This window comes from Hippoglossus hippoglossus, chromosome 15 (genome assembly GCF_009819705.1).
Source record: "Hippoglossus hippoglossus isolate fHipHip1 chromosome 15, fHipHip1.pri, whole genome shotgun sequence".
Classification (NCBI taxonomy): Eukaryota; Metazoa; Chordata; class Actinopteri; order Pleuronectiformes; family Pleuronectidae; genus Hippoglossus; species Hippoglossus hippoglossus.
The window spans coordinates 9,613,151-9,630,818 of NC_047165.1; the positions used below are offsets into that span (position 1 = coordinate 9,613,151).

The following is a 17,668-nucleotide window of genomic DNA, read 5'->3' on the forward strand; positions in this document are numbered from 1 at the left end:
CCTCTCCCAGTATTTTTTACTGGAGGCATATGAACTGGACTTCATCATGCAGCCACCAAGAGGAGCAGGACTGCTGTATTCACCAGCATGACTTTGCAAACAGAAAATATTGCCATACTTTCTTCAACTTTTGCTGTGATTTTAGACCAACATTTCAACCAAAGTGTAATACTACATATGGTCAGTCTGTGTGTGAGGTCGTAAGCCATCTATGGTTATATGGGAGTAGGTTTCAGGCAGCTCAGAGTTTAGTATTTGGTGCTGTCCATGGTGCTGAACCTGCTCTTCCAAAACTCCTCACTAGCACTTGTTAGCAAGTCTCTTTGATGGTGTCTTCACTGCGACATTACAAAAACACAAACCCACACATTCTCTTCCGTAAAAGAGGTGAGGAGGACTACTGGCTTAAGTGACTACAGCTGCTGCGTTGTACTTGTTGTGGAAACGCCAGAGAAGCCGGAGCCATCGTGTGCGTGTCCACAACAACATGCAGAGAGGAACACAGCTCAGGGAAATGTCACCTTCTTCTCCAGGAGCTGCGTCTGGGTGACTGGCGTTTTCCAACACTGCCTGAGGCTGACAAATGGCTAGTTGGAAAACCTGCTAACTCAGGCAAGTGACTTTCATTCTCAACACTGATTAGTTTTCATGTCACATGGAGCACAAAAGTTCACATCTATTAGCGTCTTTGCGTTCACATTGTAGTTGATCTCATTGTGCGAAAAGCGTTTCCACGCAGCATGACGGTTTGTTATGAAGTAGGGCTGATTTAAGAAATAAAGAAAAAAACATCCATGATATTTAGTTGACGAATCAATATTTGTATTTATCTGAAAGGGTCGGATACTTGGTTCAGAAGGTTGAATTATCAAAAAGTGAGGTCACATAACTTCCATGGCTGAGTGAGCCACAATTTTAAGAAATAAACAACACACACACACACACACACACACACACACACACACACACACACACACACACACACACACACACACACACACACACACACACACACACACACACACACACACACACACACACACACACACACACACACCAGGACATTTGTTTCTCTGTCTTCAACTGGCTTACTCTGACTGCAGGCTTTACACTAGCCCTCACCGACCTACTATAAAAATTGAAATTGGCTCTGTGCAAATGGAATTGCCAAAGGGAGTCTGAGTCGAATAAGTGTCAGGGGACATTGATAGTTTGGCAATGACAACTTGTGTGTGATATTGAGAGGTCAGAGCAACGGAGAGGGGGGCCAGCAAGAGGGAGGGAGGGAAGTCAAAGAAAGCCAACTACAGTGTTTATGTCTGTGTGTGTTCATTTTTGTAACCTCTTTAGGACCTTTTCCAGTATCAACACTGATCTTGTCAGGACCAGTCAACCTCATCATTAGGGTTGGGCATGAATTGATCATAGTTGAGATCAGGTATAAAATTTGCTTAGGGTGTCGATAATGAATGGAAGTCAATGCAAAGTCCTCACAAGGACAACTGCACAAACGTGCGTATGTGTGTATTTGTACTTATATATTAGTGGAGAACATACTGAGCATAGACCTTGCGTAGTGAGGACATTTTTGGAAAGTGAAGACATTTTGTCCGGTGCTCACTTTTTCAAAGGGTTGTTTGAGGGTTAAGACTTGGTTTTAGGGTTAGGGTTAGAATTAGGTCTGGGTAAGGGTTAGGGCTGGCAAATGCACTATGCCTGTGAGGGTCCTAACTAAGACAGAAGTACAAGTAAGTGTGTGTGTGTGTGTGTGTGTGTGTGTGTGTGTGTGTGTGTGTGTGTGTGTGTGTGTGTGATGAGGTCAAACACAAAGAAATAGTACAATAAAAAGAGCAGCAGAGTCTTACAACTCAGAGATAATAGAAGAACAAAAAGCATCAGTGTGGGTAATTCTGTCTAATTGTTCTGTCAATTCTAATGAACACTCAGGTGTGAGAGAATAAGTGTACGAGTAGTTTCAAAGGAATCTGATTCAAGCACTTGAAGAAAACCAATGTCAATTATCAGAAAAATTTAAATGAGACACTCAAGAGACTGAGTTCATAATTAACTTATCCAGATGTTTTTCTAACCAAAATAAACAGGGGCTCTGAGGGCAGAGCAGTGCCGCTGACTCACCAGTTTAGCGCAGAATATCCATGGGCTTCAGTCTGCACAGGGGGTGGATTTAAAAATAAAAGCCACTCGTTTGTTCATAACACCATGTTGTGGTGTTTCCCTGCTTCCTTACTGCAACAGGAAATATGTGAGGATGTGAATTTAAAACCCAAGAGCTAATCTGACAATGTCCTATTCAAGTGAGTTGAACGTGCATAGTGTTGTTCTGCAAAATGTCTTAACTGCTCCCAGATTTCAGCCACTGTGCGAGTATTTATAGCGCGGACCTCGAGTCAATTTATATTTTATTGCTGTCTGAGTTTTCTGCATGAGAAATCATCCTGGGTGTGAAAAGGTTTTCGGTGTGACAAATCAGTAAGTGGTGCAGCTGTATGAATAGTCATGCAAAGGTGCATCAGGTCAATCACCACAAACAAAAAGCTACATGAGCTAAACTACTCACCACAGCCAGCGGTTACCTAAGCCGTACCTAACAGATGTGCATGTGTTGAGACTTCAAACCTGCAATAAGTGTTTTGTTCTTGGTTTTTACCTTTTTTGGCCAATTGGGAGCAGCAGAGGAAGATGACGTTAAGAATAGTGACATATTATCACCCTTTCAGTTAAAATGGCTAAATATTTGCATATCCAGCACTTATGGATCAACACTAACATTCATTTGAAGTCTTCAGTGAGTGTAAATCCAATGTTCACCTGCCTTTAAGGTTCATATTGGTTTCTAAGGGCAATATCTTTAGCTGAAAAATGCTCAACTATGTTTATCAGTTAGACACTAACTGGACAGGAAGTGTACAGTGGGTTAGAAAGAGAATTTTACACCGACAACATCTTCCTGTTGTGGCTAAAAAGGCAGCACAATGAGAGAAAACCAAAACAGAAAAACTGTATTTTTTTATGAAATTTGAGAAGCTTTAATCAGTCTACTTGTAATGGGTCAAGTAGTTGCCACTGAAATAAAAATAAATGTATGGGTATTTCTGTAATACTTTTTTGTTATTCTTTCATTGCGCTGCTCTACAGCTGTCTGACAGCAGATACTCGTGAGATATGATGTGTTTGGGCTGCTCACATGGGCATAGAAGCTAAAGGGGTTTGATAATTGGAACACAGGGGGGACCACAGCACTAGCACCAGATCTGTTACTCCAAATCCCGGAGGCTATAGAAACAAACACTGAGGGCTATAATAAAAATGTTCTCTTAGATTTATTTTTTTACCCCCTTCCTGCCTTTTCTTCTCCTCCACGGAGTGCACTATGGCAACGTCTGGGAGAGAGCTCTTTTGATAGATACCACAGGTTATTACTTTTACAACCAGGGGCAACCAGACCGTTAGAGAGCCCATTAGCACCTAGAGGAGCTGTTGTCTTCTTCAACTGGCTAATAGAGACTCTCAACTTTGGATGGGATCGAATCAAGTGTTTATTATCCATCAAAATGTGACAGTTTGTGCAAACTAGGATCAATTAAGTACCAAAGCCAGTGCTCTGGGGGAACACTGATTGGTGTTTTGTGTACAGTTCGTAAGTTTGTCCAGCGCTGGGATTGAATCTTTTATCACTAAGTGCAAATCGATAGGTTCCCAAAACAATGCAGTGGAGATGCATTGTTGTTTGTCCAATGGGATATACAAGATAAAGGCCCTGGCAAAAACCTTAATACTAGAAAGGTTTTTCTCGTTTTTATATAAAAGGAAAGTTATTTGTTACTAAACATATAAAACAGTGAATAGGAATGTAACATATATATTTTACTCTTAACTTTGTGTATCTGCTCAAGAGAAGTACAGGATTAAATAGCAACACAAAAAAAGGCAACTAGACAGACTACAGTTAAACATCTATAAACATAAGTTGTGGAATAAATAATAAAAAAGATGTTAGGTCCTCAAAATAAGTCAGTTTTTTTGCACAATGTGAACAAAATCATTGGGTCGGCGGCCCCTTGATCAACATTAAAAATTAAATGGATTCTTCCCAGGCCCCATCCCTCCACCGTGTTTGGTGAAAGTCTGTTTAGTGTTGTTTGCATACATAAACCAACTAGAATGGCACTAAGTAGAGTTCATTCCTCGGCCAAGGCCCAACAGTTTTCTTAAATTCAGTCAAGCTGCACTCATAGATGTCAGACGCCTAAAAATGCCAGATTTTTTAAATCAAAATCTATGTATCCACCCCCTGATCTGGATCAGCACAAACATTTAAAAGGATGCTGCCCTGACCCATACTCTAGCCTTCCACCAAGTTTCATAAAAATCTGTTTTTGTGCAATTTTGCTAACAAACTGATGTTAACAGAATACACAACATCTGTAAACTTTGGTAACTACTCTTTTTGTCTTTCTATGATAATAAAGAAAAAGACAATTGAATTTATTTTCTATTTAAATGGAAGAAGAAGATTTCACATGTGGAATATAAATACCCTTAATAGAGATAGTACAATTACAGTTTCAGGCTGTTTTGCTGTAAACACGGGGACTGAACCACAAAAACAAAACAAACCTCACTTTATTTTAAACAGAAATTACAGAGCTTAATGGCGTAGACAGAAACCTCTCTTTTCTTACTCTCTTACACCGATTATTTTCCATTTCTCCCCCCCACCTCTAATTCTGCGAGCCCTGTTCCCCCTTTATCTCTCCCTCTAGTTTGGATTGCCGCTGCCTGTGTCTGGCACCACCGATAAGATGCAGGAGATAAAGGTCGTAGATGCTACGGGGAGATAAGACTGAGATGGGGGGAGATAAAGAAGTAACAGCTGCTGGAGAAAATTATGGGATAGAGAACAAAACCTATAAAACCTCCACTGAAACATGCCCTTGACCGGGGTGCTCTGTATCATCACAGTGGCATCTGACTCACGATTAGTGTTCATATAAAACCTATGACAAAAAGAATGTCTAGTGAAATGGCCCCAGACAAATCAAAAGAAAAGATTCACTGAATTCAGACAGAAGTGCTTGACTTACATTGTTCACTCTCCCGACATTATTTGGGGCCATTTTTTTATGTCCACCAGCATAATAGCTGTGCTTCTCAGAAGCACACACCTCATCTATAAAATCATTCTATCATTTCCACCTGCAAACAGCCCGTACGGCAGCTGCAGCTTCATTTCCGTCCACACTTCATTCCCATTTCCTGAGTTTAAATGTGTGATGAATAATATGCAATTTCAGACGCTTATAAACACCTTTCACGCAGGCATCAGACAGAGGTGATGTGACGGAGATTGGAAGCGAAGGTGGTGGAGTGGGCCCGTTTTAAAGAACTCCACAGCGGCAGCATCTAGAATCCACTGGAGGCTGAAGAAGACTGGAGACAGACAGCTGTCAGACCAACAGCAAATGGAGTGCATTAGAATCTGGCCCTAATCATAGCTATGAGACGAGAGCTCCATTTTACTACTTGTCAAATACTGTGCTTCCTACTCTTCATCTTCTTCTTTGTTACTGAACAATCATGTAACACCAGCTGGAAAATGGTACTTTAGAGCCTGAACAATACTAGATCTTCTTTAGGCGACAATGATAATGATGTCAGATGAAAAAAAAAAAATGCTAAGTAATAATACAATTTAAATATGTATGAATTCTATAAAGTGTTTTGAACTAAAGGTTCCTGGTTCAAGTCTCAGTTTAGCTGGGGCCTTTCTGTGTGGCCTTTGCCTGTCCTCTGTGTAAACGTGTGGTTCCTATGGGTGACAGTGGCAATGAAAGAGTTACAAGCCCCTTTTCACCACCAAAATTTCAGAACAATTTAAATGTTAGATACAAGGCTGCTTCACGGTGACATGAACAAGAAACACAGAATAAAACCTGAGCTGGAACACTCCCTGAGCACCGAGAGACATTTCTGAAACAAACACACACATCAACACAAAGGCGTCATGAATAATTTCTCCCTGCTGTGAGCTCTCTGCGCCACTTGAGTCGTATGTTTCCTGAACCCGTTCAAACCGACGTCCAGGTGAACTGCAGGTCAACTTTGTCCAGGTGTGATGGAGCCAAACGCCAAGACACACACACACACACACACACACGCACGCACGCACACACACACACACACGAAGAAGGCCACATGGTCACACATCCCAGCCCCTTTCCGTTGCTGAGACAACAGCCATAAACATGCCACCGGTTTTAAAACAATCCCATTATAGAAATGCGAGGCAGAGGAAACTGCGATGATCACTGTTTTTTTCAGGGAGATGCATTCAGGGCTTGAATGAGAAGGGAGATTATATTAGTGTTATAGCAAAGCAGTAGAATGGCGCTGAATTGGATTGTGTCTCAGAGGCACGCTTTGCTTTCTCTTCCATTCGGATACAAAACCCATGAAGAGGCAGGGGCTGCGTTGAAAGACAACAATGACAAATGTGATTAGGAACGAGATGAACAGGATGAAGCCAGCTGTTGCTCTGAAATGAATAGTGTCTTCTCCGTCTCTACTATGATGTAGTTCAGGGAGAGATTCCTCAGATTAAGACCATTGAGCTTAAGCCACCGAGAAAACCTCAGCTGTGATTTTACTTAATTATACTTTTATACTGTTGCATGCATGTCTAGTCTCTGAGCTGAAGCCCCATCGTAGCTCCATGTGAGACAAATATCTGTCAGTGTGTTTGAGTGAATATGCCATCTACTGTACGAGTATAAGCACCTGAACCCCATCAGCTATGTCTCCACACACACGCACACACACACACACACACACACACACACACACACACACACACACACACACACACACACACACACACACACACACACACACACACACACACACACACACACACACACACACACACACACAGTGTATTTCCTCTATGTAGCAGTACATGCCACACTTCCTGCACCACTGCCTCTTCTCTTTCCTCCTTGTTCCTCAGTTCACACACTAAGTCTGGAACTGTCACTCAGAACGTCGAACGGGGAATCTGTGCACATCGCTCTTAGGTCAAGGGCTTGTCAATTCAAAGAGTCGTACACACGGCTGTATTTGCCATCATTCACCGTGAATTCTACTGGACATTATCTCCATAGACTGCATGTCCATGTAGCTCTTAGCCACTCTCAGCTTATTTTGGTGCCGGGGCTGTGTGGTTGAGTCACTGCAGCTCACATGTCTGTTGCTTTAAATTAGTTTAAGAGTCTTTTCATGATTTACTGTCCTACCGTGACCCTTGGTAATCCCTAAAACGGTGATATTACACCCGGAAGACAACCCAATTTGGGTCATGGACAGTGACTATCTAGGGAATGGTCAACGCCTCTCAAATATTTATCAGCTAGACCCTGGACAAGCAGTTTTATGAATGCAAGATATTTTCTTCATACGGAGAGCATCAGCAAATGTCAAGGCAAATCACCTTAGGGTCATCAATAAAACATAGCAATGCAATGCTTTAAAAACCTCAGAGGTCCATCCTGTCTGATTCGGTATGTCTCCGAGATGTCCCACTCTCGTCCAGAAGAGTGAAAACACAGCAAGAACTGACTGGCAGAGTGGAACATGCAAAAGACACTAATGCATGTGTGCGTGCATGCAACAGAAACACAGCAAATTAATATTTTACAGGTTGCAAAAACAACCAAAAAGACACAAATTTAAGAGAGGAATACCTGATTTGAGTTCCTGCGATCACACCACATCTTGCCCTTCAGTCAAATTCACACAGACCTGAAGGCAAAGAAGGAGAGCGTTAGATCCTCAATGTATAACGTCGACATGCAAACACAAGCATGTGTCAGTCGATTGTACTCACTTATTGGTGCATATGAGTGTAATTCTTAATCACATTCTTAAATCATCTGCCCTCATCTGCCCTCATCCTCCCTCGTGTCCTGTCAGTCTCCATTATACTGGTCAGTGAAGCGAACACTAGCTGCTCGACAAACAACCGAGTTTGTCTTGCTCAAAGACGGAGAGCAGCCTTGTACTGTAAAAGGATCTTGGGTGATGGATTTCTGACCTTTATGATAATTATCGCTTGGGCTGGGGAAATTGGCACAAACATTTTGCTAGATTAGACTTTATGCAATTTCCCAGACCAGACCTGAGCACTTTCTAGGTACAGTACGTTGGACACTGTGAGCCAAAGCCGTTGTGAGTTCCTCGCTACACCATCAGATAACATTTGCTGCACTGTGCCTGACCTGAATTTGTAAAGAGTCTTCAGTTTTGAATAACTGAGCCATGCACCTTCATAACTGTTGCAACACACTGGCACTGAGAGTGCTTATCAGTCTATTAGAGTGCATACAGCTCCGACATGCATATCATCACCTCGTCTGAATAGAAATGACTTTGCATTGCTATTGTCAGGTGTTTGTTTTCCGTTGTAAACAGGGAAGTTTGACGGTTTAATTAACTGCCTGCAAAAATTGCTTCATCTTTGGGCGCAATAACCTTGATGTTGACCTGTGTGGAAACAGCATCAAATTCAACACTTTTGTGCCCATCTGTCAACATGCTGCTGTTCAGCCCATAGAACAAAAACTGAATAGGGAGAACCAGTTAGCTTAGCTTCCTGCACACATAACCAATACACATTTAAACAATAATACCACAACAATACCACATAATTAACACAGATAAAATATAAAACGGAGGCTTTAGGGGCAGTTGCCATTTTGGAGCTGTGTTTACTTCTATATCGACAACTTCTGGAAACTGCACAGCATCTGAAATCCCTGTGTTTATCAAGGGCTTTCCTGCTGCAGCTTGCCAGTTGTTTGCTATGTCACAGCTTGAGTCACTGCCTTCACAGCCATTCCAGACCCACAATCCACCTCTTTCTCTGGTAGGTTTAGCTTTATAAACTTCAGCCGGTCATTCTGTTGCTGACCTGGCGGGGTTCATGACAGAAAAATATTGATTTAACACTGCACAATTGTTAAGTGTCAGGAAGCCAATATATCATTGCACAGTGTCTCCAAGGAAACTAACATTACAGGCCAGTGGACATAGTTATATTCTTTTCTGAAATACTGGAGCTTTTTACACTGAACTTGACCATTTGTTTGGCTCAGTTCATTTCTGACAGTGAGTTTTACCAAGCTGCAGTAGGACACAATCTGTGGTTGGCCAGACGGACCATGTGTCACTCAAAAAAGAAGAGAGGCTGAGGGACTGACAGTTTCATAGAGAAGCTTGAGAAAGGAAGTGGTTGTTGCATCACAAAACCACAAATGTATCGTCTTCTGGAAAACAAAACTTAAAATAAACAGCAGAAAAGTGTCAAATATGGGACCTTTAACACACTTTGTATTTAGCCATGCCCGTGGTGTGGCTCTGGGGTTAGACGGGTTGGTCAATAACCTGGTACAATACTTGAAATATTTTGTTAGCCATTTTCTCCTAGTCCCACCAACTAGGTTGCAATTTTTATTTCAGAGTGAAATGTCAAAATTTTGGACAGATTGATTGAATTACTGAACTGGTTTGTTAGTTTACACTTGCCTAATATCACTTTTCTTACATCAAATCACTAAGAAGATTGGCTTCCTATAAAGGTGTTTGTTACACAGACATAAAAAGATTTGACGGGAAAATGTGAAAATGCAATGTATATGTACATGAAATATCATAATTAAACAAATATGTATGCAAATGTTATCTAATTAATACTCCAATGAATGCATTCATGTGACCTATTACACAAGTCTCTCAAACATTTTCAGCATGGGCTCTAATTGAGCGATTTTACCTACAGAGATCTTAAGAGTTCAAGCAATTCTATCAGCATGGAGGAACCTTAAGACTTGTTCACCTCATTAAAGTAATCAAACTAATTAAACTGCCATTAGACGAAACTGCAGAACCCTGCTGAGAGTGATGCAATCCTCTACTCACTGAAAACGCCACTGCAGGTATATTAACCGGTAGGGAAATATCAAATGTGATGCATTTGCTACTTTGACACAAAATCTATAACATTTTGGAGTCGTGAAAATAAATATTAAATGTCAACTTGTCATTACAAATTCCTATGTGGAGAAAGGCATTTGCTTACATTAAAGATCTGATAGATCATGAATTATAGAGCTAATTCTGCGACAGATTGACACCATCAAGGGGCCACATGAAAGAGACCACCGTGCAGTGTTGAGATCAGCATGTATGAATACGAGTGCACGAGACAAGACAGAGACGGAAAAAGAGGAAATTGGAGAGGAGATGGGCCATATCAGACTTTAGAATGAGGTGTATTCAGCATAATATAAGTGTGAGATATAGCTTAAGGAAACGTGGGAGTGGATAAACACATGTCTCAGATGCCTCAGCAGACGATAGTATATTCCCCCAGACACATTTTGCTTAATTTCCTGTTCCATCCTTTAGTAATGAATAGCATTCATCTCATCAGCATGGATGTGTCTGCAGCTGCATGTTAGGAAGAAAGACAGGATGGGAAAGACAATGGGAGGATGAGTGACTGTCTCTCACCTTTGCGCTGACACGGCGGACTAATGAAATGCTTTAACTCAATCATTACCGTCAATAGGGTCGTGACATGCAAATCTTTTGGTCTTCATAATTACGCCCTGATAGGCTGTCAAGAAACGGAGAGTTGTCAAAGGTTTAACAATCAGAGCGCGGCAGCAGATCGACACGTTCTCTGGAAATAAGTCAGAGCAGTCATCAGCCGCACCGTGCTCATGTAGTTTGATGACGGCTTGGAGGATCAAGGCTCTGTGCCGCTATTGTCATTGTCACCGCATGCTGACTATACTTCTTTATACTTCCCATTCCCCTGTGGTCGCAGGGAAAAGATTCTGCTGCGCTGCACTGTGCCATGCAGTTAGAGCCCGGATCTCCCTATGAGCTTAACAGGGAGTGTAGCCCTCTCGTTGTTTAGCACTTCAAAGGAAAAAAGGAGAGCGAGAGAGAGAAAGAGAGGGAGAGAGGGAGGGAGGAGAAAGTGATAGACACGGGGTGAGAAAGGAAACATGAAAAAGGAGAAGGCAGGAGGGGAACAGCAGCAAAGGAACAGAGAAGGGGAGAGGGAGGGGAAATATGACAGAAATAGGAAGAGAGGAGATGGACACAGTTTGAATGGAAGTTGCTAAAGCTTGCGAAGTGCTGCACCAGTATGTCTGTCCAAAACGCATTCAAGCAAGGTACAGAACAGGATTAGGAAGTAACACTGAAGCTTTTTGCACTGGTATAGTTTATTTAGAAAGTAAAAGCTAAACGTCGTATTAAAGCGACCGCTCCGGTTCCTTACACCCTGTTGTATTTAACATTTTGCCAAATAACAAGGACATAGAAATCCCATTTGGAGATTTGTTTTTGGCCATCTTGTACATAAAACTGGCAATGTCTGAAATGAACGGCCATTCTTTCAAGGCCACCCACTGCTTTGCTCTGCCTCTTTCTCTGGTGTCTCCCTGTGGCAGTGGTATATCCACCACCACCACAAAACCCCCTTTGACATTTAGCAGTATTGTGTAAGGGCCAGTGGTGTCTGCATTACAAAGTGCCAGATTTTGTGGTCCATCCATGCATTTCAAAAACAACACGAGTTTTATTCAACACAATGAAGACTGTATAAAGTTTAGTCAATGAAACTACTTGGTTTAATTGTCATTAAAGGAACAGTTTCACATTTTGGGAAATACAGGTATATACACTCATCTTAATGGTCTTAGGCAGGAAGTCTTTGTGTAGTTGCTATAAACCCAAAGCTTCCAGTCAACAAATAGTCGGACAGCTTTCCATTAGCCGTTAGCGGTTTGCACAAAGTCAAACTGTCGTCTGTCCTTGTCGCCGTTATACATGATGAATTCCTTTTTTTTTTTTCCTCAAATCGCTGTTGAACAAACTAGCATCACTTGCTAATGCTGATAGGGTGATCATCCAGCGACTAAATCAACCGTTAACTACGAGTTGTTATTAAGCTACATTAGGGAAGCCTAAATAGTCAATTAAATATCAATCGTTAAATCAGTGTTATGATGCTAAAGTCATTTTTTTTAAAAAGAAATAGATACTTGTGTGAATTTAGTGTTATTCACGTCCTAAATATCCTGCATATGTCAATGTGATATTTCAGTTTTTCCTGATTAATACATTTGCAAATATTTCTAAAGTTCCATTTTCAATTTTGTCACTGAAGGAAATTGATTGTAGACTGAAAAATCTTTTCTGTACGCTTAACACAACAAAACGTGAAAAAAGTGAAGGTCTTAACGCAGTCTTAATACACTGTAGCCACAATAAAGGTTATGGCAAGATCACGGCCATGTTAGTTGGGCAACGAATGCTACATTAACTCAGGTAATTTGTCTTGGGAGCATGTGTGTGAGCTGAACTTGAATAAACCAGGGATGCTTAAATGAAGAAAGGACATGACTTTAGGGAGAATATCTGCGTTGTGAAGATAATGAAGAATTATGAGGTGCACGAACTTCATCCCCCCGACGCTCCACCACACTCTTAATTACCTGTCACATACGACGCTGGCAGTTATGACAATGACAGGGAATTAGTTAATCCATGTAGCTGTAAGAAAGCAGAACACATCTGTATATAATTACAATCCAATAAGAAGTCGCATTCAACCTGAAGTTGCTGGTTCTCTAGTGGGTATTATGTCTTATGTCTTATAATGCATTTACGGTTTTATATAGCTTTACTACATTAAGACAACTAATTATGACCATACAATTAATTTCAGCTGATAATTAAATGGACATGAAGGAGTCAAGATATTTTTTCAAGGTGCTTGAAGAAAAAATAGAGAGAGAGCTGCTGACTTAAAAGTAGTATGTATAAAAAAGAACATATGAGGATTGATTATGTGAGTCATCTTCGCTGAGCCGTCTTGTGTGCCTCGTGCAGCTTTGGCCACGTTCATACAGAAGCGCCATCTCAAACAGCTTTATGGTAAAGCCCTATACAAACGAAAAAATTGCTTCAAGTATGCATATAATATTTTTTTTCATTGCTCTTTCCACATCTGTCCTCAGTTAAAGAGATTGTCTATTTGCAGACCAGAGTGGGAGAGATACAGGAGCAGTGCACAAGAACGTTGCCGTCTCGAGAAAGAAGAAATGCAGCTGGGAAAAAAAGTCTGGTTGTGTAAAAGCAAGCTGTGTTTGTATTTTATTGGTGATCTGGAAGTAAATCTCAAAAGGTCAGGCGTTCTTCAGGGACAACCCTTTTTATACTGTTATAATTACACCAAGTACTGTAGCCCCACATGAGGTAAACACTGTATGTTCAAAGCCACAATCATAAATCAAAAGCCTCAACAAGCTGGAGGGTGGTGCGCTGCATTTACAAGAACTATGAAACTACATGGGTTAGCAATTAAATGAAAATACCTGTACAAACTTGGCAATATGTAAATACAAACAATGAGAAGCTGCCTACTGTAAGATAGACAATATCAGAATCAAGCCACTCAGATTTGTACAAATGCACTCACCCTGAACCTAGTGACACCCGACTTAATGGGATCATTCATCAGCACCATCGGCACAGGCAGCTCAAAGCAGCTCCTCTTTATGAATTAATTCTGCATGTGACACTCTGACAGCTCTAGACCGGTGGTCGTAGGCAATAAGCTGAGACATTCCTTATTATCAACACGTGTCATGGCTGATGTGCTTTAATGGATAGTAAAAGCCATTCAGATAGTCTCTAGTGGGAAAACAGCCACGCTCAAAGTGCCACTTCAGAGAAGGAGTGTGGACAGACTCGGAAAATGAGAGACAACAAGACAGAGGGATGGAAAGAGACAGGAGATTTAGTCCATGTCATTTTGTCCTGGAAATGACAGCAGATACCATTAAAATAAATGAGTTTGTTTTTGTTGCATTTTATATCTTATGAATTGCTATCATAAGTATATTAAAAATGGCTGAATAAATTGGTTTAGAGAATTAACTTTGTATCATAAAAAGATGTGTAGGCTATACAGGGCCCACCCCAAAATGGTTTTGAGATTGGTTGTGGGAATGGCCATGTGAGTCCATTACATTGGTCCATTTCTAAATAATTTAAGAACCATCTCATGGAAATTTGGTGTCAATATCCATCTATCCGTCATTCTAATAACTTTGATGATCCATTGACTTTTCATCAAGCACAACCATCAGGTCAAACCTTCCACTTTATCAGTGAAACAGGACCATCTTAACATACACCGAAAGTTTTGCACAGACTTCTATGGTCTCCAGGGGATGTATCTTTAAGTGTTCCTGTATTTTCCACTGCCCCTATGAGGTTCACAATGGTGAGACAACTATTTGATGATTTGCCTTTCAAGTTGTCATAGTGATTTGTTGATTATCAGGTCAACGTTTACATATTACACACAATATTTTGCATTTTTCCCAAATACCTGCACAATCCACATATTTTCCATCAACCTAAACTGTTGTTCATGTTTTCTGCTAATGTTAGCATGTGAAAATATAAAACATGGTAAATATAATATATGCTAGACATACACATGTTACAATTGTCATACTGAACATGCTTTTGACATTAGCATTTAGCTAAAAGTGCCTGTGCCTCAAAGAGTTGCTAGCATGACTCTAGACTTACTTTTAACCAGTCTCAAAACCAAATACATAAAAATATATTTAAATGTGCTTTCTGATTACCTCTAAATCAAAATGAGGCCCCTTTTTGATATTGTAAAATAAACGTAACCCACTGCTCTTGATAATCATTTTAATCCCTCTAAGCATGACATTATATTGGGTATAATTTTATTATTTAATTGGAATGAATGCGCCATTCATGAACAGATGAATGGTCATTTGAATTGCATGTGGGCACATTTGAAATATTATAATATCTGGAGGGACAAGACAATCACTTACTGGACAGTGATTATGTTAGCAGTAATTATGGCTGACCTTACGTTGCAGGAAAAGCAGACTGGGGCTGTGCCAAAAAAGCTTAATGCAGCATCACAAAGCCATGAGAGGGTGAGCGCTGAGAGGAGCCTGAACACCGGTGGCCCCATTTCCTGACTACTGCCTTTAGGTCCGTGCCAAAACAAGACCTCAGTCTGACCTGCTACTAAATAAAACAGACGCAGCCGGTAGGTGTTCACGTGGTCCTCGGCCCTACTGTGGTAAAATCCAGAATGTGCTCTGTGTGCTGGAGCTGTGAGTTTTGTAACATTCAACATACAAAATGTCTGGGCTATAGTTTTTCCACACATACAGTAAACAAAAAAGAAAAATAGTGCTTGCCATTGATTGCTTGTTGAAGCATTGGTGACCTTTCCAGGAGGTGGAACAGATTTGATTTTTTCAGGGTTCTGCAAATGAAAATCGATTACAGGAAAACCATAAACATAAATAGACTGCAGCTATTTCTCTGGTGCTGGATGGAGTTCCATTGTTGGAAGTGAAGGTCACAAAAGAAAACATCTATAAGCTGGAGTGACATGTCCAATTTTGCTGGGTAACCCACCATACTGAACAATGGGGTAAGAAACAAAAGCTGCTAAACAGGAACATGTTTAGGGGAACAGGAGCACGGAGAAGGAACTGTGTGTCGGATACAAATAATTTATATTGCATTTTTTCCCACCAAGATTTTCTCGTCCAACTGTCAAATGGAGGGGACGGGGAATATAAAGACAAGGAATGTCTTGTCAATGCTTCACATGAACTATTAAGTTTTTGATTTCAGGAAATTATTTTGCTCTATTCGGTTTTGTAAAAGGGTAAAAAGAAAAGCGTACCCTTTATGTAGCCCAAGTTGAAAGTGAGAAATAGAGCAGTCTAATTAAAACCTGAGATCAGCACAACCTGACATCCGCACACAATTCATAAATCCGTTAATGAAGCCGCTCGCTGTGAGGAAGCCTCTTAAATCACAGGACTTACATGTGCAAGCAAGTGCAACGTGGCACTTTCTTAAATGTCAACGCCATATGCTGCTTTGATTAAGGCTACGCTCACTGTACCATCTATGCTTTTGGGGGTAAATGTCATCCCTCGGAGGAGTGAAAACATACCACTGTTTCATCTCCTCCGCGACCTCCTTGATCCAGGGAAAATAAGACTTGATTGGTCTGGTGGTCAAGAAAAAAATCGATTTCCTTTAAGCCCACAAGAATAAATGTTTGAGATTTCTTGTTTAACTAAACAAATAGTGGGTTTAATTATAGGCATAAATCACACCGCCTACTGCAAGTTATGGTTTTTTTGTCCAGCGTTCGATTATTGACGATTGCATCTGCCGGATGCTGCATGTATGCTGTCGAGGGGCTTGTGTGGCCCTCGCATGACTGTGTTAACGTCTGTGTGCAGTCACTTGAGGTTTCAGCTGAGTGATGGCAGGTTGACGGTCCGTGAACACAAGGATTCCACTGGCTTCAGAACACCTCTTCTCATCATGAATTCCTCATCCCACTGTCCAGGAATGTCATTTAGAAAACTCAATACCTCTGACGAAATCATCACAAACAGAGCTGTCTTATTTTTTTAAATAAGTGTTTAGTGATAAAATGAATAAGACGGTATGTACAGCTCTATTTTTTTAATCTAAAGTGAGACAGATTGGAGGAGCAAAATTCAGCACTGGGTAAAATCCTCCAGGTAAAGCAATCGGTCATGAAATTGTCATTGTGCACCTGCACGACATTCTAACACTGCTCAGAAAGTGATAACCTTCATGATAGGATGCAAGGTTGTTCAGCCATTTGCTCCCCCGGCATGCCCGGCTGAATAAATGTACCGTCAGACTTGAGGAAATGTTTGAAAGAGGCCCCTGTTGTAGGTGTCATGGGAGGGGGGTGATTGTGCTCGCCAACTGGCTTTCAGATGCAAATGGCTGTTTTGGTGTATAAATAGCCCTCCAGCGCCTGGCGTTATCCGAGTTGTCAGGAGAATTCATAAGTCTGGTACACGAGAACGAGACGAGCGGAGCACATTCGGGCGAAAGGTTGGATTTGGTGTCCGCTCTAATGGATGTCCCCCTCAGATCAGAGAGTAGGAGGAGACGAGGAAGAGTAACAAACAGCAACCAGAGAGCAAGACAGGTGGAGCCAGGCATTAGGAATTCTGAAGATTTATCTACTTTATAGGTTTAGTTTGGTAGTAACGCTGTCACAATAGAGTAAATTGTGCAAACAAGCCCAGTCACGAACATCATCAACTAATGCCATACAATACGCCCTTCTCAAAGACTCAATGACTCATTCATAGCTGCAGAAAGCAGATTTGAAAGTGAGATATAGATATAAGGCATATAGATCTATGGTGTGTATAATTCCATCACTTCCTCCCTGGTGTGGCCATGAGTCTACAAAGACTTACAAAATACAGAATATTAGTTACTGTAATCTTTCACGACAAAGTGCAAATTTGATAACTATGAGGTGTCCGTCTAATTCAAATAACATAGTGTTTTGTTTTTTTAATTGTGTGTTTGTCTTTTGTGAAGTGACCGAAACAGACTGCTGTGGCAACTTGCAATTCCAATCCCTTTGGCAAGGAACATGTTTGTCCTCACATTATGGGGTTGGGGGAAAATCACTTATTTCACTGAACCA

At 41.0% G+C, this 17,668-nt stretch overlaps 1 protein-coding gene across 5 annotated transcripts in view; it reads right to left on the reverse strand.

The window, feature by feature from the left end:
• Window positions 1-17,668, reverse strand: part of pcdh15a (protocadherin-related 15a) — a 196,498-nt gene that overhangs the window by 166,902 nt on the left and 11,928 nt on the right. For all 5 annotated transcript variants that reach the window (XM_034608853.1, XM_034608851.1, XM_034608852.1 and 2 more), the window contains exon 2: window positions 7,761-7,818. The gene's annotated coding sequence lies outside the window, so the exon portion shown is untranslated. The remainder of the gene's footprint in view (window positions 1-7,760; window positions 7,819-17,668) is intronic.